Source organism: Mesoplodon densirostris, chromosome 7, assembly GCF_025265405.1.
Source record: "Mesoplodon densirostris isolate mMesDen1 chromosome 7, mMesDen1 primary haplotype, whole genome shotgun sequence".
Classification (NCBI taxonomy): Eukaryota; Metazoa; Chordata; class Mammalia; order Artiodactyla; family Ziphiidae; genus Mesoplodon; species Mesoplodon densirostris.
This window is the reverse complement of record NC_082667.1, coordinates 87,643,593-87,670,760: the sequence shown is the minus strand read 5'-3', so window position 1 is coordinate 87,670,760 and position 27,168 is coordinate 87,643,593. Positions and strand designations below refer to the sequence as shown.

Here is a 27,168-nt window from a genome sequence, read left to right as displayed (position 1 = left end):
TTAACTATCATCCATTTATATGAATGGATTTGTAAAACTCCTAGCCAAGAGTGCTTGGGATAGCGTCTCTACTGGTCCTTACTGGATCCTCTTCTTCTTTTGTCACTCTTTTCAGTCATTTGTTGATTCTCGATTGTATCTCATTGGTGACTTGCATGACCATTGGTAATCATATCTGGGCAAATACCCCAGCTTGGTGTCTCTCAAAGGGCTGACTGAAAACCATCTGCAACAGAATCAACTGTGGTACTAGATAAAATTCAGGTCCACAGGCCCTGTTCAGATTTCCTGCTCAGAAGCTCTTTAGAGAGTAATGAGTATTTGGAAAATACCTTAGCTAATTCTCACACATTAACACTGAAACCATGGTGTAGTTTGCATGTCTACAATTCCTCAAAGTTCACGGTTTAAAACACATAGGTCTCACCAACTACAGTTCTTTTATTTTAGCTTCATCAATTCACATTTGTTATTTAACCAACTTGGAAATTGCCAGATGTGTGAATAGCCGCCAAAGTAAAATGTATCAATCTTCTGCAAAAATGTCTTCTACCAAATGTCTCTACAAAATGAAATGTAAATACCTTCTAAGATCTTGCTTGGAGGAATCTTACAGATTTTTAAAATCTTCCAGGTTTTAGGGAATAGCAAGTGCAAAGGCCCCGATGTTGGGAAAGCCACTGCAGAAAGAAAATCTGGATGTGTGTGTGAGAGAATAGTAGTAGTAAACGAGCTTGGAGAGTAGGGCAGAAGAAATACTGGATAAAGCATGTGGGACAGGTAAAAAGTTTAATTTTTATTCTAAAGTGATGGGAACAGGTTTTGGGAAATAATGTAATATGATTCATGTTTTTTTGTGATTATTCTGGCTATTGTATTGGTTAGAGACTATAAGGATTGGGGCAAGAGGGGAGGAAGCAAGGAGGTTGTGGAAGAGGCTGCCTATTGCATTAGATGAGGCAAGCAATGATGGCTTGGAGTAAGAAAAGACGGCAAGAGTAAGGTGAGAGGTAGGTGGATTCAGGATGTATTTTCAAGTTAGACTGGCAAGAATTTCTGATGGACTGGACATAGGAATTGTGGGAAAGTGAGAGTTTAAGGATGAATCTAACATTTTTGGCCTGAGCAACTGGATGAGTTATGGAGCCAGGAAAAACTGGAGTGCAATGGATGGATCAAAGCAAAATATTTAGTTTTATTTGCTAAGTTTGAAATGTCTATTATGCATAGATTGGAGATATTTAGTGGGAAATTGGAATTAGGAGTCTGGAGGTTAGGTGAGTGCTTAGGGCTAGAAGTATGAATTGGGGAGTCATAAGTCATCTTCCCATTAAAGTAATGGGACTAGATTAAAACTCATGAGTAGTTAAGGTAGATGGAGAGTGAAGGGGGCCAGGAATGAGCCTTAGGGCATTCTAACAGACGTTGAGGGATGGGAGGCATCACCAAGGGAGGCTGCCAAGGAATGGTGAGTGAGAGGGGAGAAATCTAGGAGAGGATGGTGTCCTGGTAGCCAGTGAAACAAAATATTCATTCTGGAAATTATGAGGTTCATTTCCCAAAGTTTCTTGAATTGATGATCATTTGAAACTTGGTATTTTAAAAAGAGCTTTAGCAAACAGAAAAGAGAATAATTTTCTATCATGAGTGATTGATTGCAGTAGCATGGGGAATGGAAAAGTTGTGAAAAGGGAATCAAGAATCTATGTAAAAGACAATTTTAAACAAAAGTATTCATTTAAAAACAAGTACACAATATTTAGACATTATATTTTGTCTTTGTGTCAACAGCAGCTACAGCATGCTGTAAGTGAAAGATGAAGGATTACAGTTTAATATCAAATCAGGGAAAAAGGTGAAATAGTTGAATTCTTTGTAGATTTTTAATAGATTTCAAACCTCTATTGGTTTTGAATAATGTCATATTTCAAACATAATTTTCTAAATAATCATAACAATTTTAGAATCAGAATAAACCTTATATAAACCTTATATAAAACTTATTTAAATGCACATATAGTTCATTTTTTTGGGTAAAACTAGGACTCTGGTCTTCTGATTACCAGTACTATTTCTTATTGCAACACACTGTTTAAAAGTATAGATGATTGGGCTCCCCTGGTGGCGCAGTGGTTGAGAATCTGCCCGCTAATGCAGGGGACACGGGTTCACGCCCTGGTCTGGGAGGATCCCACATGCCGCAGAGCAACTAGGCCCATGAGCCACAACTACTGAGCCTGCGCGTCTGGAGCCTGTGCTCCGCAACAAGAGAGGCTGCGATAGTGAGAGGCCCGCGCACCGCGATGAAGAGTGGCCCCCATTTGCCACAACTAGAGAAAGCCCTCGCACAGAAACGAAGACCCAACACAGCAAAAATTAATTAATTAATAAAACTCCTACCCCCAACATAAAAAAAAGAGGATATATGTATATGTATAACTGATACACTTTACTGTACACCTGAAACTAACACAACATTGTAAATCAACGATAATCCAATAAAAATTAAAAAATAAAAAGGATGTTTTCCTTTAAAAAAAAAAGTATAGATGATTGAAAAAAAGAGCATGCCAGTGATCTCTTAAATGTTATACAAAATATTAAGTAATTAAAATTAGGGGAAATAAAGCTCATGAGGATTAAATTACAGGAAGAGTTTATAAGAGGGCAAACAAGTAGGAGATGTATTTCCACACAGATAAATATGAGGTTTTAGTAGAAAATGACCAAAACTGCATTTATAAGGTCATGATACTAGCTAAATGAAATAAAGACAACCATCATGGGAATAACATATAATTTTGAAGGTGAATTTTGAATATGGAGACTGATACAGATTAACATCTGATTATAATAAAAATCAGATAGGCAGGGTAACAAGGTCTTCTTCATCCAATCACAGCTTATCAGGAATAAGGGAACCTCTTGATACTTTGGTATGTGCCATTTTAGGACAATGAACTTGCTACAAAGTGAACACATGACATAAGAAATAGTTTAGAAACATAAATATGATTCAAGAAATTCATGGATGGTGAAAGCTATGTTGGATTATTTCAAAAAGTTAGGGATGACTAGGTTAAGTAACTTCTCTTTTTAATAACAGAATAACTGTCACATGAAAGATCTCACTATGCCATTGACAAAGATAAAATCCCGGGACGCCATGGCTTCACAGTCTAATAGTCTAGAGATACAATGTCCAGTATAGTGTCCATTAGTCACAAGTGGCTATTAAATACTTGAAATGTGGGCAAGTTTGACTTAGGAACTGAAATTTTAATTTTATTGAACTTACATTTAAAAATTTAAAAACACATGTGACTAATGGCTGTCGTTTTTTTTTTTTTTTTTTTTTGCGGTATGCGGGCCTCTCACTGTTGTGGCCTCTCCCGTTGCGGAGCACAGGCTCCGGATGCGCAGGCCCAGCGGCCATGGCGCACGGGCCCAGCCGCTCCGCGGCATATGGGATCCTCCCAGATCGGGGCACGAACCCATATCCCCTGCATCGGCAGGCGGACTCTCAACCACTGCGCCACCAGGGAGGCCCGGCTGTCGTTTGTGACAGCACTAAGAACATTTCCATTATCATGGAAAGTTCTATTGACCAGAGCTGACCCATAACCTTTTTATTTAATTTTACATTTATTCCTCTTTGCTAAGAAAATCCTCTCTTACTAAAAAACAATATTAGCAAGATGGCTAGATATAAGCTCAAGATGCAAAAATCTATTGGATTTCTATAATCCAGGAACAAAGAGAGAGCTTAAAAAGTATTTAAAATGGAAAAAAAAAACTACCTAGGAATAAATCTAAATAAAAATGTGCAAGACATTTATGGAGAAAATAAAACCTTATTGAAAGATATTAAAGAAGTCTTAAATAAATGGAGAGGTACATCTTGTTTATGGATAGAAAAGACTCATCATAATGGTGTAAGTTTCCCCCAACTTAATTTATATAGTCAATACAATTATAATAAAAATACTTAATAGAGGTTTTACAGGATTGCCAATTCTGAAATGTATGTGAATGGTCAAGAACAGCTCAGACACACCTAAAAAATCCATTCATTCCAAAATGGTCCTGGAAAACTTAATTATTCATAAGAAAACAAAGAAATTGGATAATACAGACAAGTCGATTGTAAGTGCATTAATGGCTTGAATATAAAACAAAGATACACTAGAACTTTCAGAAGAAAATATACTATATCTGGGTAGCATTAAACTAGGGAAGGACATTTTAAGTAGAACAAAAAGACACTAAGCTAAAAGATAAATTTGATTTCATTAAAATTGAGAGCCACTATTTATCAAAAGACAACATTAAAAAAGTTAGAAGGTATGAAATAACTTATTTGTGTCATATATAGCTGACCAAAGATTATTTGCTTGTATTTAAAAAACAATACAAATAAGTAGGAAAAAGATAAACAGTAGAAAAATGGACAAAAGATATTCTCTGGACTTCACAGAATAGGAAACATAGGCAACAATTAAACAGATGAAAGGATTCTCAGCCTATCAGTAATTAGGGAAATACAAATTAAAATTGTTATGGACTGAATTGTTCCCTAAAATTCGTATGTTGATGCCCCATTTCCCAATGTGGCTGTTTGGAGACAGGGACTTTAAAAACATAATTATGTTTAAATGAGGTCATAATGGTGGGGCCCTAACTGATATGACTGGTGTCCTTGTAAGAAGAGAAAGAGATAAGAGGGATGTATACACACAGAGAAAAGGCCATGTGAGGACATAGCAAGAAAGCAGTGGTCATCTGCAAGTCAAGGAAAGAGGCCTCAGGAGGACCCAAAACTGCCAACATCTTGAGCCTGGACTTCCAGCCTCCAGAACTGTGAGAAGATAAATCTCTTGTTTTTTTAAGCCACTGAATCTGAGGTATTTTGCTAGGACAACCTGAGCAGACTAATACAAGGAACAAAAAACTAGAATGGCCATTCTAACTGGTGAAGCTATAGAGCAAAAGGGCTGAAAATTGATTCCATAACTTTGGAAAACATTTTGACATGAATTTTTAAAGTTGAATATTTGAATTCCCTACAACTCAGCAATTCTACTCTTAGTATGTCTACTCTTTTACTTTTGTTAAATCTTGCACATGTGTACCAGGAAACATTAAAATAAATGTTCATGGAAGTACTGTCCGTAATAGGCCCCAAACAACCCAAATATCATTAATAGAATAATAAACACATTTTCTTGTATTTATACAATAAAATATTATACAGTAGTACAAATGAATGAACACTAGTTAAAGTAAAGTGGATGAATCTTAGAAACATAATGTTGAGTAAAAAAAGCAAGCACAGAAGACTAAAGTATGATATCAATTTTATAAATCTCAATAATAAGCAAAATCAGATAAAAATTATGTGGATGTTGAACATAAAGCCAAGATCAGAGTGATTTCTTTGGTGAAAGCAGGAAGGTGGGATCAGGGTAGAGAACAGAGAGAAGACTCAGCAGTTTTGATTCTACTTTTTAGTTTTGGTGGTGTGTTTGCAGGAGTTTTTATTATTTCTCATAACTTACATACAATTAAATATATTCTTCTGTATATTATCTAATAATATTTAAAAAATCAAAATCCATTATATACCAAAGATAACCCCTAGACATTAATTATAGAGAGTCCACTTTGAAACAACATACATAGTTACTCATAAATCTTCTGTAGTTGAAAGCTTTTAGCTATGAAATTCTTCCCCCTTCATATGAGGACTTTATGTTCCATAATGAAGGGAAATTGTTCCTACTTTGGGACAATTTGCCTTCTTTATTTAAGTGATACTAGTCCTTTGGCTGCCTAGAAATTTTAAAAACAACTGATAACTACATCTACTGCCTGCAAGAGAATAAAGGAAAAGGAGCATAGGAGGCAATCTCATACAATATTGATAAACACATACAAAGACAATATTCGTACAAAGCTATTTCTCCATATACCAACTCTGAATTTTATTAATAAATACATATATATATATATATCAAACATTAATAAAAGAATAAAATCCAATATGAGTACATTGGCTCTTTTTTTTTTTTTTTTTTTGCGGTATGCGGGCCTCTCACTGCTGTGGCCTCCCCCGTTGCGGAGCACAGGCTCCGGACGCGCAGGCTCAGCGGCCATGGCTCACGGGCCCAGCCGCTCCGCGGCATATGGGATCCTCCCAGACCGGGGCATGAACCCGTATCCCCTGCATCGGCAGGCGGACTCTCAACCACTTGCGCCACCAGGGAGGCCCCATTGGCTCTTTTTTTGCAATTAGTTCCAGGATTCTATTTTAGGTTATTACTTCATATCTGCGAGAGTTGGGTGTGTGTTTGTGTGTGTAGTTTTGTGGAAGTTGCATTGTGCTAAAGTTTACATTTCTTTCTTCAGTTAAATGGCTTTTGTTATCCCTTGGGAATACTGAAGATAGCAACAGCAGATTACTACCTACCGGTGGAAAAGTATAAATAGCAATTTTAGCTGCTAGTGATTCTGAAATTGCCCTTAACTTTGTCCTTCTAAAAATGCTCCAAGAATTACGTTTTGCAAATCCACAGATTTACTATCCATATTCAAGTCATTTACGTGGACAAAGAATGTAGCCTGCGGTATCAGTAACAAAGGATGTTATAGCCATCAAGCCATCAGCCACTGAAGCCACCCCCAATGCTGCACCCTGAGGGGATTCAGGATGGAGAAAACAGGATACTGGCCCTAGATAATTAAAGTGCATATCAAGGGAATGATTTCCATGAGACCAGATTCTTGCATCTCACCATATATAGAAAAGTACTAAATTTATTAACTTAAGATGTCTAGTTTCTTTAATTAACAGTAATCTTTTGATGTTCCAACTACCTGGGGTTTTTTTTTGCAAGAACCCCTAAATATCCTGTGCCCTCCCTTACCTCTTCAGAACAGTCCCTCAGAGCTATCTGAGAGGCTGTCTCCTGATTTAAGTCCTCAGTATGTCCTCCAAATAAAACAGAATTCTCAACTTTTAGGTTGTGCATTTTTTTTCAGTCAACATTTAATTGTATGGCTCACGTAGGTACTATGCCTAGATGTAATGGGATGAGCTGTAAATTATTAAAACTAGATAAATTCTGTCAGCTCTACCACTAGCTGAGATCAGGCTTTCTTCTCTGGATACTTCTGTCATAGACCTTGGCAGATATGGGGTCTGTGTTGGTCTTAAAATTCTTCTTAGAATTCTGGGGACTCATTCATTCTTTCAGCAAATTTTACTGCTTATATTCTATGTGTCAGTTACAGTGCTGGGTCTTGAAATACAGAAGTCAACACACGAAAATACAAGGATAAAACACATTTTCTACCATATTAACTTTTTTCATTCATTAATTCATCCCTAAGTCATTCAACACGCATCTTCTTATTGAATACTGATGAGGGGTCAAATGCTATGCGAAACACTGAGTATATAACTGCAAATGAGATGGATAGGCCCTGATTTTGATGTCACTACTATCTTTTGTCCTGCCATATAATGGGACAGCTTCATTATTCCCTTTACCCTAAGTTTTTATCACAAATTGCTAATGAAAATAAAACTCTTAGTGGAGTTTCAACATGCATAGGTAAATGAGAACAGAGAACTCCCCTTTCGCATGCCCCATTCTTCTCCTTCTAACTCCCTATGTGAACTCACTTTGTGCCAAGACCAAGATGTGCCCCAATAAGAACCAAGCTGATTTCCTCACACTGACTGGGGCTATCGCTCACTTAGAAGACTTGATGCTTAATTTTGATAAGCAACTAGAAGACCATGGAGACAACCTATAAAAATGATTTGTCTTGGGAGAAAATACTAAAAAGGGTTAATATGGGCCTCCCTGGTGGCGCAGTGGTTGAGAGTCCGCCTGCCGATGCAGGGGACACGGGTTCGTGCCCCGATCCCGGAGGATACCACATGCCGCGGAGCGGCTGGGCCCGCGAGCCATGGCCGCGGGGCCTGTGTGTCCGGAGCCTGTGCTCCGCAACGGGAGAGGCCACAGCAGTGAGAGGCCCGCGTACAGCAAAACAAATAAATAAATAAATAAAAAATAAAAACTAGGCTCTTTATAAAGATTGCAAAAACACTATAAAGTATTCATTGAAAAGAACCTAACATTTACTACTGTAGTACATTATGTACAATTTATTGACTATTTCTACTGAATATACATTTATGTATTACATAATCTAACATTTATATTAAGTATAACTATAATATGATTCTTGTGTCAACCTTGACAAAGCTGGTGAAATCCTTTGCTACAAAAATATGTCTCTGCCTTCTATTTTTGTTTCAGTATTAGTTTCCACATTTGCCAGCAAGATACTTTTCATCCTACTAAACTAATAGGCCACTTAGTTGAATACTGGATAAAATACAAATGGCAGAGAATTCTCCATTTTTGTTTATAATTTTAAAAATTTCAACTAAAAGTGCAAAGCTTTTATCAATTTCTGTAGCTTGCTCTCTTCCTAAACCTACTTGCTTCTTCCATCAATATTTAAGTTTCTGGTTTTAAATAACTGTGACTCTCCTTTAATGTGTTCTCTGTTAAAGGCTTTCTCTCCCTTTAGAATTATTAGTAGGAGAAGTGGTATTTTTGTGCGAAGAAAACTGCATCTTCTCTACTACTCAGCTGTCAAGACTATAGAGCTACATCCTCAGTTGTATAATCAAAAACCTGGCCTGGCATCAACTAGTGGGATTAAAAACCACTTTTTCAATTCCTTGCAATTAAAATATTTACATCAACTTCTCTTGGTTTTGACAATAGCATATAGAACCCAGTGTGGGTGTGGCTCATGATTCTGCTTCTCTGACTCATGATCTTAGACTTCTTGCTTCCAACTTCCTGATGAATGTGCCCTTTAGCAATTGCTGGGGGCCAGGTTTGTTTACTGCTACTCCTTTCCAACAGTTCAAGGCCATGAGGCATCTCTTGAATGTATTTCTTTGCTACAAAGTATTTCTCTCCCCTGCCCTCACCCCACTCTCGGGTTCTGTTGCTTATTTAAGATTTGCATCTGTAAAGAGTCCTTTGGGTTTGTTTCCTTGGTGGACTGGCTGTCTTCCAAGATTTTGTTGTTAATCTTGTCTGACATTTTAAAGATGACCTTTTCGTGTTGTTATAAAACTTCTCAAGGAAAGGAAAACAGAAGTGCTCATCTAACCCTCTTCTAAAGACTATGCAAAAAAGCCAGTTGTTTTAAAACATTATGGCTGGTGATATAAATGGCTGCAGCATATTATATCTACACCTGCATGTTTTTAACTTCCAGAAACTAAAAATCACCTCTGCAACATGCAATCAGCCACGAAGAAAGAAAGAAACAAACAAAAACCCAGTATTGAAAATATTCTGCCTGATACTTGAATGTATTGGCGAACAAGCCTGCTACTTCTAGTATTTACATAAAGACAGTAGTCAAATAACCAATGCACTAAAACAAACAATTCTTCTGTGAGGAAAAAGAATGATGCTACTTAGAGTTGATGGACATGAACTTTAGGAATTTTAGAGCTGAAAATAATCTTGGAGGCCTCCTTTTAGAGATAAGGAATATGAGGTCTATGGTGGTTAAGTGAATTGTCCAAGCCAGAGATGGGACTAGGGTCAAAGTTGAGGTCTTCTGCCAGGATGTTGAGCTTACTCTTTGAACTTGCTGGGTGTTTACATATTGCATCAACAGAGCCCAAATGTACTGGATTTTCTTCCATTTACTAATAGAAGGAAGTTAGTGCCTTTACAGGTATTGTAGTATAAAATCAGCCCATTCAGCCAAAAATTAGTCAATCTAGGAGTCCCAAAGAGACAATGCTTTGCAGTCTTTTTCTTTTCTTTTCTTTTTTTTTTTCCACTGGAAATGGGAATTAGATAGATAATGCATGTTTGTGTGTATGTATGTATATATATATATATATATATATATATATATATATATACTTATATCTTGTTCAAATTTAAAAGAATACAATTTTTATAGTCTACTTATGTATGACATAAAAATAGAACATCGTTAATCAAATACATTTGCAGTATTTATTTTTGTAAGTAACTTCCTTTCTTTATATATCTATACAGTTTTAAAGATAATGGGACGACACAGAAATATTATTCATTTTCAAGCTAACACTGATAAATAATGTTTTGTAAGTGCCCTAAATTATGTAAAGACTAAAAGTTCCATTGTTCTATCTATTCTATGGAAAGTGGTTGATGTTTAGCTATGAAATAATGTATCAATCTCAGGAAACAATTCTTAGGTTAAAAAACTCATTTTCCCTATGATGTCGTTTCACAAAGATTTAATTCAAAGAATTTGCCTTTGTAAGATCTCCATCACTTTTCACCATTGTTCCCATGCATGTTCCTGTTAAGAGTGCCTGATTCTGTTGCTAAGCAACCTTGCAGTCTTGTTGGGTCATGATGGTGTACTAATAATTATTTAAAATGTGTCTGTTTGGATAGGGTCTTTTAAAGAATATCGTGATACTTTTGTGGAAGAGGCTGGGTAAGAGGGTTCTTCATTTCAACTTACAGTTCTACAGGAATATAAGTGATAGAATGATGTTTTCCAGAAGAGTTGGAAGAATGCCAAGAGTACACTAAAAAGCACTAGCTCTTACTTCCTCCCGGTATGCTTTTTTTCTAGAAAAGGGTAAAAGTCAGTCAGATGACAAGTCAAGAAATTTAGCAAAGGATTTCAAAGAAATAAGAAGAACATCAATATTCCTTTTTTTTTTTTTTTTTTTTTTGCGGTATGCGGGCCTCTCACTGTTGGGACCTCTCCCGTTGCGGAACACAGGCTCCGGACGCGCAGGCTCAACGGCCATGACTCACGGGCCCAGCCGCTCCGCGGCATGTGGGATCTTCCCGGACCGGGGCACGAACCCCTGCCCCCTGCATCGGCAGGCGGACGTTCAACCACTGCGCCATCAGGGAAGCCCTCAATATTCCTTTTATTGACTAGATTAAATTATTATATTTTTCCTTCTCATCCCAAATTCTTAAGAAAAATTGTCAAGCCATATTATGTTGAAAAATAAGTCCCATGTAAGCGAGACATGGGTATTTGAATTTTATCAGGCTTCCAGATAAAACTAAATTGTTGATTAAATCCTCTCCATCCTGCTTGCTCTTGTCCCAGACATCCCTCTCCAGTTCAGGAATATCCTCCTTTGAATAGCTTATTTAACCATACGGGACTGATGCCAGTAGCCTTAATATTTTCTGTACAGTATACTGGGATATATAAGAGGACTACCATCATATCTCTAGTATGTAGTGAGAGTTGGTAAATAGCATTCCCAGTGTGTATCTGGAAAAACAAAAAGGTTGTTCCTTTAAACAATTTTTTTTGGTGATAAAGCAAAGAATCAAAGGTATTTCATTACTAAAGAATCAGAGAATGTCCTAACTGTAAGAGAAGAGCACTTCTAATGTCATCTCAATATCCATCCAATCCAGAAGCAGAGCTGATGGTGCTACCAAGAGACAGAGTCTCCTTGTGGTGACACCACCTTCAAAAGTTTTGGAAGGTACCCCCAAACATCACCAGTTTTCTTTACACCCTTGCTTGTCTCTAGTATTTAAAGATACATCTGATAATTATTGATTCTATTTATATTTTGAGGGTGATCCCTTCCTAGGGATATCATCTCATATGCAAAGTTAAAAGTATTGATCATTTTTCTCTCCTAAACTTAAACTATTATAATTTATGTTTAAGGCAGCCAAGTTTAATAGCTTTATGACTTGGGGCCATAAAGGTGAGTGTTTAAATCTTGGTTCACTGTTCTGTAGGTGGTATATGGCCACTCCAGGAATCAGTTTTCTTACTTATAAAATAGGGTTTGCAGTGCTTTCTTCACAGATAAACGATTCAATTTGATATGCTAACATAGTGTCTACCATATAGTGTACATTAAATGTGAGCCCTCTTTCCTATCTCCACTGGGTGTGGCCAACTTCTAGTTTTCTAGGATTTACTAGAAAATTTCATACCTTCTAGGAATATATGGCTTCTGATCATATTCCCTTACCATCTTCATTTTACTAAACTAAAGGCTCTTAATTTTTTTGTAATTCCCACATTCTTATTTCCTATCTCAGCTACTTTTCTGTTAATTTTATAGAATTCAGTTTATTTTAGCAGGCATTAATTGAGGTAAGGGGAATTACAGTAGGTCCTATGGTTACAAATGTAAACAGGATCCCTGTTCTCAGGTACCTTACAGTCTAGTGTCAAGAGTAGTAAACAGACAAAAAATTGCAATTCGACCCGATAAATTCTGTGATATTGGTAAGCCTGTGACAACACAAGTGAAATACCTAAATCAGATTAGGGAGGATGGGAGATTAAAGGTAAAGGAGCTGGTCGTACTTGTAGGCTTTTCTCTAGAGTTGGTAAACATCTGTACCTGTGTTCAAGGTTTAGATTGACCAAGACAGCCTTAACATTCCTTTCAGCTTAATAAAACTTTAGACAGGTTTCTTCCTGACTTACAGGCCCTTGACCTCCCCTTATTTAGAACATTTACTCTAAAAAACATGCAAATTCTTTTTTCACCCCTTTGACACGTAAATCTTCTTCTAGTAATCTTGCCAGATTTACAACCCAGGAATGTCTTTCTCACGGACATGGGAGCCATTTTTCGAAATGTAATCATCAAGAAAGATAGCACCGCATTCTCTGTGGGAGGGCAAGAGTCTAACTTCAATAAGTGCTGATTAGCAAACACAGATGGCCTAATCACATTAACCAGTCTCCTCCTAATGTCCTCCAGTACCAGTCCACTAGCTCACTCCAGAATTCATAAGCTGTCCCACCTTTTGTTTCAGCAGAGTTTAGTCCAATCTCTCTCTCCAACTGCAATAGTTTTCAATAAACTTTCCCTTGCCTGTTTAAGTCTGTTCTTGGACAGGATGCATCCAGGTTGTGTACAAGGGGAAAAAATGGATTTTTGCCCAATAATCTACTCACTGATGCCTGGCACTTGGTCAACTTTTGTAATTGCTGATTAAAATAAGTCCATCATGTCAATGTCTAGGGGGAAATGTTTTCAATGGCTCTAAACGCTTTGAGCAGTGATAAATGAAATCTCTGAGTTCACCATCTTCTAACTGGAACTAGAATTATTTTTCCAAAAATATATTTCTTTACACTTATGCACAAAATGAGCCTCTGCCTCAAAGAGACTCTGAGCAGGCTCAAGTATCCACTCGTTCTAATAGCTTTATACTCATTCTTTTGGTATTTCAATTATCTCAAGTGTTCAGAATCATGAATAAAGTTGGGAGCAATTCATGATGATGTTAATCAAGTATAAATTACTCAACAAGGGCTCCCCTTATTATACTCTCCATGAAGCTCTCTAGAGGATCAGCTCAGGTACTGGCCTCAGGCACAGTCTAGATTGAGAGAGGATTTCAAATAATTGACGGTTTTAGCCAAAATTTTGAACTCTAAAAATGGATGGAAATTTGGAAATTCTAAATCAATCATAGCAAATTACAAATTATCATCAAGAAAGACTGCATAATAAAAATTTCTAAAGGTTACTGTAGAAATTAAGCTTAAATTCAAATTTAATTCTAAGGTAAATAAAAATATGTATTCCATTTTCCTTTTTCATTATAAAATTTATAAAACCAGAATTTTCCTTCTAATGTGCACATTTGGTGTACTTGCTTTTTATTTCCAAAAAAAGTTTCCCTAACTTAAGGACATATACAACATATGGTACCTTAGAATTAAGGAAATATGGGAGAATGATTTGGATTACCTCCTCATGCTACATGAAAATTCATTACTTCAAACTTTCTTGAACAGTTTTTTTAAAAGATGCCAGTTACCTAACTCATACAAACACCCATATACATATGTACATCTTTCTTGTTGGGGAACAGACTTATATTAGTGTAAATAAGTGGTCATTAAAGTTAATGTGTTCCTTTTATATAGTTATAATTTAAGATATAGTAGAAATTCGTTTGAATATGATATATACCTTTTTAAAATATATTAGAGACTTATAGAACCACCTCACAGTGACTATATTTGTCCATTATGAGGTTTAGAATATACTTTACTACTTAAATGAGTTGAGTATGATATTTTATCATTATACCTTTGCTTTTATCATATATTGTGGATGTAGAGTCTTTGGTCAGAAACATACCCTCTGTATTATAAAAACATCATTATAGAAAAATGTAGTATTCTTTTAATATATAATTTAACATGAAACTAGGACAGATTTTCAGCAAAAGAAGGGAGCTGCATATAGTTGGCTTTTACTGGCAGGCCTCTTTCTGCCCAGTAATTACCCAGTCTTTACATACATGTGACAGTTAGTTCAGTGCTTTTAAGGAAATCCAGCTTTCTTTGCTCTCTGATCTTTTCTTCTCACAAAATAGTTAGCAAACACATAGCTATTAGCTCCATAGGAACTGGTTGTATACATCAGGTATTTTTCACAAGCCCACTTAACCAAGGTACCAAGTAATTTGACTAGAATCCAAACCAAATCAGCTGAAGAGCTAAGTGTGCAAAAAATCCTGTAACACACTAGATTCCAATGAGCCACAGTTTTATTAACACTGCATCACTTAGCAAACTCAGATGGGGTCTTTGGGTCTTTATGTTGAGTTTCTTTGATTGGCAAATGCTTAAGAGCACACTTTATTTATTGATTGATTTATTTATTAAAGAATCATCTTTTTTTAAATTTATTTATTTTTGGCTGGGTTGGATCTTCGTTGCTGCATGTGGACTTTCTCTAGTTGCGGGGACTGGGGGCTACTCTTCGTTGCGGTGCGTGGGCTTCTCATTGCGGTGCCTTCTCTTGTTGCAGAGCACGGGCTCTAGGCACGTGGGCATCAGTAGTTGTGGCGCATGGGCTTAGTTGCTCCACGGCATGTGGGATCCTCCCGGACCAGGGCTCGAACCTGTGTCCCCCGCATTGACAGGCGGATTCTTAACCACTGCGCCACCAGGGAAGTCCCTAAGAGCCCATTTTAAATGCAGTTACACAATGACATCATGATAAGAAATGCTATAGGAATATAGGCATAGAAAAATAAATTATCATCACTCACATATGCCCTGAGCATTTTCTGCTGGAGAATCTGAACTTCATAATGAGGGTACTAATATATTACATGCTTCTGATAGTAAGTTCTTATCACTTGAGAAATATCATTAAACGTTATATCTCTAAAGCTTAATCCTTCTTAACCTGAAATATACCTTTAGAAATAATATTTTAACAGTTTGAGAAAATTCAGCTATTACATAGCTATTTACCTAAATATTTACATGAGATAATTATGAAAGCATTCTATTAATAATTTTTGAAGACATTGTAATAACAATTTAGTCTTAGAGTTTTAGAAAAAATATAAACCAATAAAGGTACTTCTTCTGGTTCAAACTGTACAAATGAAAATTCTGAAGCTAAGTAAATTGGGCAAAGTATGTTGCTGTTTCATAAGTTAATGAAAGTAAATTTATTTATTAAATTTTTATTTATTTATATTTTCATGGGTTTATAACACATAAGGTTTATATGTATAATAATTATATTTTGACATTTATATAAACTACAGTGTGCTCACCACCAAAAGGTTAGTTGTCAACTGTCATCATATTGTTGACCCCCTTTACCCATCTTGCCCTCCCTCCACCCCCTTCTCCTCTGCTAACCACTACTCTGTTCTCTGTATCTATTTGTTTCAGTTTGGTTTCTTCATTCATTTTGTTTTGCTTGTTTTTATATGCCACATATGAGTTAAATCATATGGTATTGGTCTTTCTCCATCTGGTTTATTTCACTTAACATAATACCCACAAGGTCCATCCATGTTGTCCCAAATGCCAAGATTTTATCTTTTTAGGGCTATTATTCCATTGTAAGTGTGTGTGTATCTTCTTTATCCATTCATCCATCAGTGGACACTTAGGTTGTCTCCATATCTTGTCTATTCTAAATAATGCTGTGATGAACACAGGGGCGCATATATCTTTTCAGATTAGTGTTTTTGTATTCCTTGGATAAACACCCACAAGTGGAATAGCTACATCACATGATAGTTCTATTCTTAATTTTTTGAGGAATCTCCATGTGATTTACCATAGTGGCTGCACTAATTTACATTCCCACCAAAAGTGCACAAGGGTTCCCTTTTCTTCATTTCCTCTCCAGCACTTATTTCTTGTCTTTTTGATAATAGCCATTCTAATGGGTGTGAAGTGATATCTCCCTGTGGTTTTGATTTACATTTCCCTGATAATTAGTGATGTTGAACATTTTTCACATGCTTGTTGGCCATCTATATACCTTCTTTGGAAAAATATCTATTCAGTTTTTCTGCTCATTTTTAAATTGGATTGTTAGCTTTTTTGTTGTTGAGTTGCATGAATTCTTTATCTATTTTGGATATTAGATACATGATTTGCAAATATCTTCTCCCATTTGGTAGGTTTTCATTTTGTTGATGTTTCCTTTGTTGTACAGAAGCTTTTTAGTTTGATAATAGTCCCATTTGTTTAGTTACGCTTTTGTCTCCTTGCCTGAGGAGGCATATGCAGAAAGATATTGCTAAAACCAAAGTCAAAGCGAATACTGCCTATGTTTTCTTCTAGGAGTTTTATTGTTTCAGATCTTACATTGGAGTCTCTAATCCATTTTGAGTTGATATCTATGTATGGTATAAGATAGTGGTCTAGTCTCATTCTTTTGCATGTGGCTATCCAGAAAAACTAAATTTAGATGCTCTCCATCCTTTCATCAAATTTTAAACCCATTCAGATTAATCTGCAAAACTTCATCAAGAGGTTTGAAGGTAGAGAACTTTTTACTGTCTAGCTGATTTTTAAGAGTGATTAGGGCAGATTTAGATATCAAATTACTGCAAAAAACGTTCTGGCTAGTCCATGTCAGTCACTTTCCTAAATTTCAAGGTTATTGATTGCTCAACTTATCTTATGACTTTAAATTTGAGAGCCTCAAATTAGCAACAAGTTTTCATAGGATTCAAAGCAGTAGGTGTTTTACAGAATGATTCTGTTAAATTAATCTTTTCCTCATTTGAAACATACATGATTAAGATACATATTAATTTATTCAGAAAAGTCATACATTTTTTCAATGGAAAAAGTCTTCCCTTCTGTGCTCCCTAGGGCTATTTGTGTGCAAAATTTAACAAATATTGGTTCAACTTTTTTTTTTCTCTGATTCAAAACTTCAGCATGAGTGATGATTAGTTGGATGGCTAACTGAGACAGTAATCTCCTCAAACATCTTTTAACCCACTTACCCAGAAGACTGAATTCTTCTTTAAGAATCTGAGGTTTAATTTTGTGGTCAAACGTTTAGAAATGGAAATAGAACTCAAAGCTCCACTTGACTTATAACGTGACTTCTGTCCTCAGCAGATGGTTAAAAAGGTTAGTTCTACCAGTGGCTTCAGAAAACACACAAAAGGTGTTAGCAGAACCATGATATTTACGGTATATATTTAATTGTTTCAAGAACTGAGTGAACAGGTATCACTTGTAAGGGCAATCAGGTGCCAGTTTCAATGATCAGGCCGGAACTGCAGGGGTTTCACACTCAGCCCTGCTCCTTGTTAATTCTGGCTTCACTCATTATGCCTCCTGATGCTGCCACACAGCTCCTTATTTTGAGGTAATAGGTGATTTGACTATGCTTTTTTGTTTGTTTGTTTTTCTAACGTTACACAGAAAGCTAGAGTCAAAAATGTGTGTGTAGTCTGAGAATGATACTTTGGATATATTGCTATTTATGATAAGCCCAGACTTACATGTTTACCTCGAACTGGAAAAAAATTGCTAACTAGAATATCCCCCGTAAAAGTAATTACTGACAATGTCTTCCTCCTTAACCACATGGACCTATATCAAGGCTGCTTATCTGTGCAAGATACCAAAGTTGTTACCACAGGACTATGCTATCAGAAGCAGATTTTCTGCCAGTGGGCTGGGCCAGCTTTTGCAAACTACAGGAAACCTGGGTTCATAAAATAACTTAAGGGACACTCCTGGTCTAAACTCAAACAGAATGGGGTTAATACATAAATCCTTGCAGGAAGTTTGGACACTGAAATAACCTCTCACTGAGGATGGCGATTCAGCTTAACAAATGAGGCAATGAGACTGATGGAATACGCCCTTTCCAAGGAAGAAGTTACAATGATTTCCGTTGATACTATCAGTATTTCCACAGTCCTGTTTCCAGGAGGTTATATATAGTATCACAGAAGAACCCTGAGAACAGATAATCAAGCCTTCATCATAAAGAATCAGAGAAATATATTAAATGTCTCTTAACAAGGAGAATTGAACTTTTTTACTTATAATAACCATTATTATCATTATAGAATTATTATATTGTTCTTAATATTTTATTATTAAATAAATATTATCTGCATGGAAGGCAGATTGGCATCACATAAGTGTTACGTCACTGAAAACTAATCAATACACACACACAAAATAATGTGCTAAGGCTACACTAGGGAGTCTCACTTCTGATCTCAAGGTTATGCCAGTTTATCCCAAGTTCTCAACAAAACTCTTTATCAAACTTATTGTATCTTATCCCTCACTGTATCACAACTGTTTCAAAAGGGATCTTGTTAGTCATTTTCCTTAAAAAAAAAAAAAAAGAGAGAAATCCAAGTCATGCCTTTTCTATGAAATCTTTGGAGGTTGCTCTGACAACGTTATTTGTAGCTCAGCCCACAATTCATATTCTTCAGCTTTTACCCAGAGTCACCTGGTTCTGCTTGCTAGGTATCATCTTCTAAGTCTCCAAGAGATGTTGCCAAAGTTTTCTCCAGAGACTGGGATTGGAAAAATGACGGCATTATTAAATGCTGCACTTTACAAAAATCATTTCTATTTTGAGCACCCTAACATAGTTATCTTCATTTTGATTAATCCTTGTTTTTAAACAAGGATGTACATTTTTACATGGTTGCAATTACAGCAAACACAGGGTTTTGTGTTATTCCTTCACTATTTCCAATAACGAAAGCATTTTTCATATATTACAATTGGGGGATTATTTTAATGTTAAAGAATATATGATAGGGCCTCCCTGGTGGCGCAGTGGTTAAGAGTCCGCCTGCCGATGCAGGGGATACGGGTTCGTGCCCCGGTCTGGGAGGATCCCATATGCCGCGGAGCGGCTGGGCCCGTGAGCCATGGCCGCTGGGCCTGCGCATCCGGAGCCTGTGCTTCGCAACGGGAGAGGCCACAATAGTGAGAGGCCCACATACCGCAAAAAGAAAAAAAAAAAAAAAAAGAATATATGATATTTAATGGATACAATCTATATTTAATTTAATCAGATTCCTATTACTAGCCATTTGTCTTCATTTTTTCCTTATTACAGATAGATTCACAAATAACATTATTATGAATATTTTTTTCCTCTACAGAATTGTTTCTTTGAATGAGACAGGGGTGATGGTTGTTTGGCTTGTATCGACAGTATTTATAAAAGTGTAAATCTGAATGTGTTTAGGTGAGGCAAGTACAGTAACCTGTATTCCCATTGCCTTCCCCCCCAGGCCAACATGGCACATTTAGATTACTTGCTTGACCCTGAAAGCATGTGAATTTTTGACTCCTGGATTACTGGGTCAAAGGCGTAAGTATCTTTATGACTTTCAATAACAATGATCATTTCACTCTTCTAAACCAGTTATACATGTATTTCAATGTCACCGACTTTCATTTATTTGAGTACTTTCCAAACCTTAGGTGCTGTATACGCATTGGGGACACAATGATGAAGACAATGAACAGGGAGTTACAATGCAGTCTGAATTAATAGAACTTAGAATAGGGTACTAAGGGAACCCATAAGAGGGGCAGAAACAAGTCTTCTCCAAATCGGGTCATTACATGGGGAAGTGGTGGCAAGTAGAAGAACGGAGGAAGGAGAGAACTCCAGGCAAAGAGAGCACCACATGCAATGGCCTGGAAAACATAAGGCAAGCATATTTTAAGTATTATGAGAATGTAGAGGGTGAGGTTAGTGTTGAAAGACATGAATATATATGAAAAGGCATATATATATATATATGATTTTGTAACGTAGTCATCATTAGGTATCATTTAATAATTTTTTGTCAAATTTATTAACTATATAAACATGTTATACATGTAAAGTAGATTTAATATGCATCACATCTAAGAAAATCCAATTCCTGACATAATCAGCAGAATGAAAAGTGACAGAGATTAGAAAACTCCCCAGCACTTGAGAGAAGAGAGGTTTGTGCAGTTTGATGGCAGCACAGGCCCATGTGTAGGAGAAGGGGAGGTGATGGAGCAGCAGGGATAGGTTAGAACAGTTGGAGTGCCTGGAGGGCCAGGCCAAGGAGTTCACTTTGTATTAACTCAATGGTCAATGAAATTACGTAGCAATTTTAGAGGAAACAAAATTATAATTAAAACTGTAGAGGAAACACTAATTCCTTTCACTAAAGCAAAATTCAGGACATCCTGGTGTCAGCACTGGAAAACAATCTCCAGGTAATTGAAGCAGGAAAACCACATCCATTTAGGGGTTCTCTCATTTTCATTATGACTGCTACCACCATAGCAGCCTCTAGGCTTCCATTCTAACACTTTTGTCCAGGTATGGAGCAATCAAAAACATCTCACTTTGTTTCACTTTAGTACAAATGATATAGAAAAGACATCAAAAGAATTTATTAAGTGATAAGAGAGAATAACTGGGAAACAGAGTGTGTATGAAATATATAAACAGTCTAGTTTACAAAGAACTACTTTATTCTTTATAGAACATGGTTAGCCCATAGTCCATGTTATTCTACATTGGACACCAAGTATCTCTTAAACCTATGAAATAATATGTAAGATATTATGTGCATTTATATAGTCTTTGTATAAAGGATGTGATGGAAGAGGACCTCTACCAATAGATAGAAAAGAAATTCTTGCAATTGTCTGTTATGCAAGCCAAAAGCAGATGGGGTAATTTGCCAGAAATAATACTATAAGGGATATAAGTAATTTGGTCCAAGTACACCGCTCTCTGGGTTGCATTATTCAAGAGTAAATTTTAGAATGTCTGGAAGCAGAGGTCTTACCCAGTGTTCGAGACATATGAGGTCTCTGAGAATTTCTCTGAAATCACACTGAACATCTTGTGTACATGTATGTGTGTGTGTATATCTCCTGGGAAGTCTTTAAAAGGCTCATAAGCTCTTTTATGGCACTTCTTCATTTCACTTCTGTGCTGGGCCTCCCCATTTATGAAAGCAGAAGTTTCAGCCTCGGAGACTTTGGGCACAAGTCAGCAGGTGGTGACAGCTTTCTCTTCCAACACTGCATCTTTTAAGCATTCTTAAGAAAGCAAGCAGCCATCAGTTATGAACATCATTCAGGTGACGTTCTGTATGTATGAACGGCATTTGAGATTAAAAGACGGGGAAGAGATGGGAAGTGAGTAGACATGAGACTATTATAGGGCTCAGGAGAAAAGTGGCAGAATCTAATTACGATGGGATGAGTGGGAATACAGAAATGAGGATGGGCAGAGGATGCACATCTTGGTATTTGGTATATGCCGCAGGGTTTTTTTCACCAAGTTGTCATTCTGTGTTTGGAAAACAAAATTGGGGGAAAAATAAAATCAAAGAGTAAGTCAGTGCTTGGCATATAATAGGAATGTAATAAATTTTGGAAAGACTCACACTACCATGGTGAAACTTTTAGTATTAAACATATATTTAGTATTAAATATATATTCATTTGCAGAACAGACAGTAGTTGGACTTTTATATTAGTAATGCTTACCATACTTCAACTTCTGGTCATCTTACACAAGTTCAGTAGACCACTGATCGTTGTTGCAGTAGAGTTCTGAAAGTTTAATTTTGAGACGTGAATGAGAAATGAGGTCATGGCATAGATGAAGACAGGCAATGACACTATAAAACTGGTAAGCTTGGTCTATGAGAACCTATATGAGCAAAGAATCTGAAAAAGAATAGATATCTGTATATGTATAACTGAATCACTTTGCTGTACACCTAAAACGAACACACTGTAAATCAACTATACTTCAATAAAATTAATTTATTTTAATTAATTAATTAACATTAAAAAATGGTAAGCTTGGTGAACTGTAGTTGACCTCATTCAGGAAAGTAGAAGTGGGCACTGGTTCTGGAGGATACAGGAGTGGTTTGCAAAGAGAGAGGGCCAACTTTACTTCCTAACAGTAAGTTAAAATTAGGGGAATGCAGAGATCATAGAATAATAATCAGAAAGTGGCAGAAATGTAAGAAGCAGTCTGGCTCCTCTTATACTAGAGAAAGAGAAAGGTAAATTTGTGGTGGAGATGGTAGGGGAATCATTTGATTTTTTTTTTTTTTTTTTTTTTTTTTGGCAGTACGCAGGCCTCTCCCTGTTGTGGCCTCTCCCGTTGTGGAGCGCAGGCTCTGGACGCGCAGGCTCAGCGGCCATGGCTCACGGGCCCAACCGCTCCGCGGCATGTGGGATCCTCCCAGACTGGGGCACGAACCCGTGTCCCCTGCATCGGCAGGCGGACTCTCAACCACTGTGCCACCAGGGAAGCCCCAGGGGAATCATTTGAAACAATCCAGAGTTCAATTGAAGTGAAGAGGTTAGAAAATATTAAGGATAAATAAAGCTTAGTTTACTCATTAGGAACATGGAAATTAGGAACATGGAAGTTAGAGTTAGTAAAAACCAGTCTCAAAACAATAATTCTCTAATTTGATAATTCTGAACTAATCAGAAAAAAATATGAACTATAGTGCACATTAAGTCAATGTTGAGGAAAACGATGTATTTATTTGAGTACAATTCAGTTGTTATTTTACAATGCTTTAACAAAAGTAGACATTAAATACATAGAATTTTATATATACTATACTATAAGTATACTTTTTAGCATAGAAAATTACAAAATTATTTAATCACTTAAAAGAAAATAGCATTATCCTTCTCACAAAATTCTGAAATTAAAGAAAAAAATTATGAAGATATAAACTATTCACTGAAGTTTCTGAAATAATCAGAAAGCTTGAATCAAAGAGAGATTACATTTAAGGAGGATGTGTTATTGTTTAATTCAGTGGTTAAAGAAATAGAAAAATTAAATGGGAGCACTTTTCTGTTAAACTTTCCCCTCTGGAGGCTGGTATAAATAAGGGAGCTGGTATGGACCCTCCATTTCCCTTGAACAGGTGTTAACTTCTTCCTAGAGGGTTTAACTTCATGGTTAAGAGCATGGCCTCTGGGCTCAAATCTTTTGTGCCTGAATCCTAGACATGTCACTTGTTAAGTTTGCAACTTTTGGCAAGTTTCTAACTTTCTCTAAGTCTCAGTATTTAACTGTGTAATGTGGATAATATTTGTGAGGGTTAAATGCCACTGACAAACGGTAATTGGTATACATTTAAGTGTTCAATAAATTTGTCTATCAGGAGGAGTTTGGACATAGAGGGAGATGGTAGATAGATTCTGAAGGGAAATGTGAGAATTCGTTTAGAATGAACAGTTTCGAGGAAGATAACAACTGAAACGGGGGTCCTCCTTCCCATTCAGCTGCTAGAAAAAGAGGTGTGTTTAACAGGACAGAGAAAACAGGTTGAAAACTGGTGGCCCTGTGGGCACTGGAGTAGGGGAAACAGGTTAGAAGTGTTTCACACACAGACTGAAGAAGCTAAATACTACACATCCAGCAGAGCTGCGGATATCTATTTCAGTATGTCTGTGGGTCTATCTGTACAATGTTTCTCTTGGAAAGTCAGCAAGCGCTGTGAAGACAGAGCTCCAATCCTCTCTGACACTTGTTTAGGGGAGGGGCAGCAGCAGAGAAATCTCAGGGTGGAAGACAACCTACAAATACCTGCAAGGACATACATGACTACTTGCCACTTTCCTCCTGGCATCAGAGCTCTCAAAGTAGTTTATACCCTTTCATTGCCTTATTCATTCCCTTCATGCATCTTCCACAATCAGGCTTCTGTTTCACATTTTTTACTTCATTTTCCTCTGTAATGTTGTCATTGCAAAAATGAAGTGAACTTGCCTCAATCCTCTTCCTTCTTGTCCTCAATAAACTATGAACTGGTAAATATATATCTTCTCTTTCTCTTATCGAGAAATCCACCCTTTAGGGCGTGAAATCCTACAATGTGTAAGACAAAATTGTTCTCTTATACTTAACTGTGTATATATAAACCTTCGCATTCATTATATTCAGTTGTTATTCATAATATATTTATTATATTCATATATATATATAATGAATGTGAATATCAACTTTATCCCCTTAAATTTGAGCCCTCCAGGTAATAAATATTTTTGTCTTTATGAGCTACATAGGTCTGTAACACATATTCTTTCTTTTTTTCCTTTTTTCTTTTTCTTTTCTTACAACCTTTTCAAAATGTAATAACCATTCTTAGCTCAAGAATAGATTGCACCTTTAGGCCATAGTTTGCTTACTGATGCTTTAAAATAAATAACTCTGAATTTGAGAAAAATACAACAAAACTCAATAATCAGTTATTCATGTTGGCTATGGTCCACTTTAATGCAAGTGAGCGACAACAAGGACTATGGTGAGAATATGCTTATCAGTTCCCAACACATCTGAGGAGTGAAGGTAAGTTGTGTGAAAGGAAAATAGAAATGGAGTCATTACTGGTGGGGAGAGCTCTCTCACATGGAGCCTCTGAGGAAGCCACTGAGGAAGTGTGACTTAGGCACATCTCAGCCGAGATGGAATCTGAACTTTGACTACCTATTGCTTTGACACAGGCATCCAGAGCATCTGTCCACGTTCCAGAAACTCAAGATACTTACCGGACTCTTACCCTAAAATAACTTGTGACAGAGAATCCCTTAAGGACAAATATTTCCTTTCCTGCGTCACAGTCAATCATAATCCCTGATAGACAGCTTTAACAACCTTGTACCTTTTATCTTTATAAGTCCCTGACTCTTTCTCTTCCACAGAGCATCTCTGGGTTTTACCTGAATCTGTGTCTCCAGGACTGCAATTATCAAGACCCCAAATAAAACTTTGTTCTCTGCAGCCTCCATACTGATTATTGTTCGACAGTTGGGCCCCATAGTTTACGAATAAGTGAGACAAGTTCTTATCTCTTGGTTCATGCCTCTGATCTCCTTTTACTTGTTCAATTGAAATGTTATTTCCTAAGAATGACTGCCTCCTTATATTGAGATAAAGTTCTAATTTTCACCTTAGATCTAGTCATGTGACAAAGGAATGATTTGTCACATGACAAAGGAATGAGAAAATATACTCATTTTCTCAATCTCTTACGGATTGCTTTCACTTTGATACAGCAAAAATGTTACTGTTGAGAAAAATTGTTTCTTTTGCCTGTTAATTTGATCCCCTCAACCTTTTCTTGTACATTTTCTATGCTACATTTAATCAATTTAAATTACTGACAGTTGATTTCCAGGCCTACCAATATACCACTTCTGCCTTTCAATACTCACTCACCTTGTTTCTTTGCACTTCTCTTTTCTGTCATTTTTGCTCCAAATTGCTCATATTTAAAAAGTCCTCTTGCAATATCATGCATAATTCACTCACAGATGTGAGGAGGAACAGCTGTAACATCTTTCTGCCAAGGCATACACTCATTCACAATGCCCAGTGGTTTCTCAGTTGTGTGTAGGATTTTTCTGCTGGGATGGGTCTTTTATCATCTTCAAACATGCATGACTCAGCCACACATACTAGCTTCACAGAGTCTTCCCAGCTATAAAGTTTAGAACAAGCTTCGACTCCCAAGTATCTGCTATGGTCTGAATGTTTTTTTTTTTTTTTTTTTTCCTTTTTGCGTTATGTGGGCCTCTCACTGTTGTGGCCTCTCCCGTCGCGGAGCACAGGCTCCGGATGCGCAGACCCAGCGGCCATGGCCCACGGGCCCAGCCGCTCCGAGGCATACGGGATCCTCCCAGACCGGGGCACGAACCCGCATCCCCTGCATCGGCAGGCGGACTCTCAACCACTGCGCCACCAGGGAGGCCCTGGTCTGAATGTTTTATACATTGAATTCCTATGTTGAAATTCCTATGTTGAAACCCTAATGCCCAACGTGATAGTATTAGTAGGTGGACCTTTGGGAAGTGCTTGAGTCGTAACAGTGGAACCATCATGAATGAAATTAATGCCTTATAAGAGGCTCCAGAGAGATCCCCTGCCCTTTCTACCATGTGAGGACACAGGGAGGTGGTGTCAGCTTATGAACCAGGAAGAAGGTCCTCACCAGAAGGCAAACATGCTAGCACCTCAGTCTTGGACTTCCCAGCCTCCAGAACTGTGAGCAATAATTGCTGTTGTTATAATCTACCCAGTTGGTGGTATTTTGTTATAGCAACACGACTGGAGTAAGATCGCATCTTTCTACCCTAGAGGAATAATTCCTAGACTAATTACCTAGTAAAATTTGAGCATTACCTCAGCATACACCAAGTGATGCTGGATGAGGTAAAATCCAGAAACAAGGTTGCTGAAGAGTTCTGTCATGATCTACTCTCACATACTATCACATACCTCAGAGATACTACATATTTACTCGTGTTAGGAGCTTCACGTGGCAGTGGTTTTCTTCATGGCAGTGTGAACACCAGCATCACTGCTACTTGCTACTCCTAAAGGAGCTTGAATGCCTCACTCCTCTTCCTTGTTTGAGAGCTATTCCACTTTTCACTTGGCTGACCTTCAAGCTACTTATCATAAGTGCCCATTCTCTTGATTTTCAGGAACGCTCATTACTATTATATCCCTCAGGGCAATTTTAGAAGTTTAAAGCAAGGAAGAGTAGCTTCTTATGATAAGAAAAAGAATAAGGTGGATTGTTGTTCATTTATTGATCATTTATGAGTAGCTGTCATATGCCAGGCATTGGCGCATTGTGCTTTTGATGTCAGAAGCAGTCCCTGGTTTCAAGTGGTCTCTGGTAAAGCTGGAAGGAGTTTCAACTGGACAGAATAGTATAACATAATGAGTACATAAGTGCCAGGACAGGGTGCCAGGGTGGGAAGGAGGACACA

At 37.1% G+C, this 27,168-nt stretch overlaps 1 protein-coding gene and 1 long non-coding RNA gene across 2 annotated transcripts in view; one reads left to right on the top strand and one right to left on the bottom strand.

The window, feature by feature from the left end:
• LOC132493267 (BCL-6 corepressor-like) overlaps positions 1-27,168 on the top strand; it is a 204,718-nt gene that overhangs the window by 102,692 nt on the left and 74,858 nt on the right. The gene's annotated exons all lie outside the window — the stretch shown is intronic.
• Positions 19,769-27,168, bottom strand: part of LOC132493282 (uncharacterized) — a 34,331-nt gene continuing 26,931 nt past the window's right edge. The window contains exons 2-3 of the long non-coding RNA XR_009532968.1: positions 21,895-21,960; positions 19,769-21,694 (exon numbers count right to left, since the gene is read on the bottom strand). This is a non-coding gene — a long non-coding RNA (uncharacterized LOC132493282). The remainder of the gene's footprint in view (positions 21,695-21,894; positions 21,961-27,168) is intronic.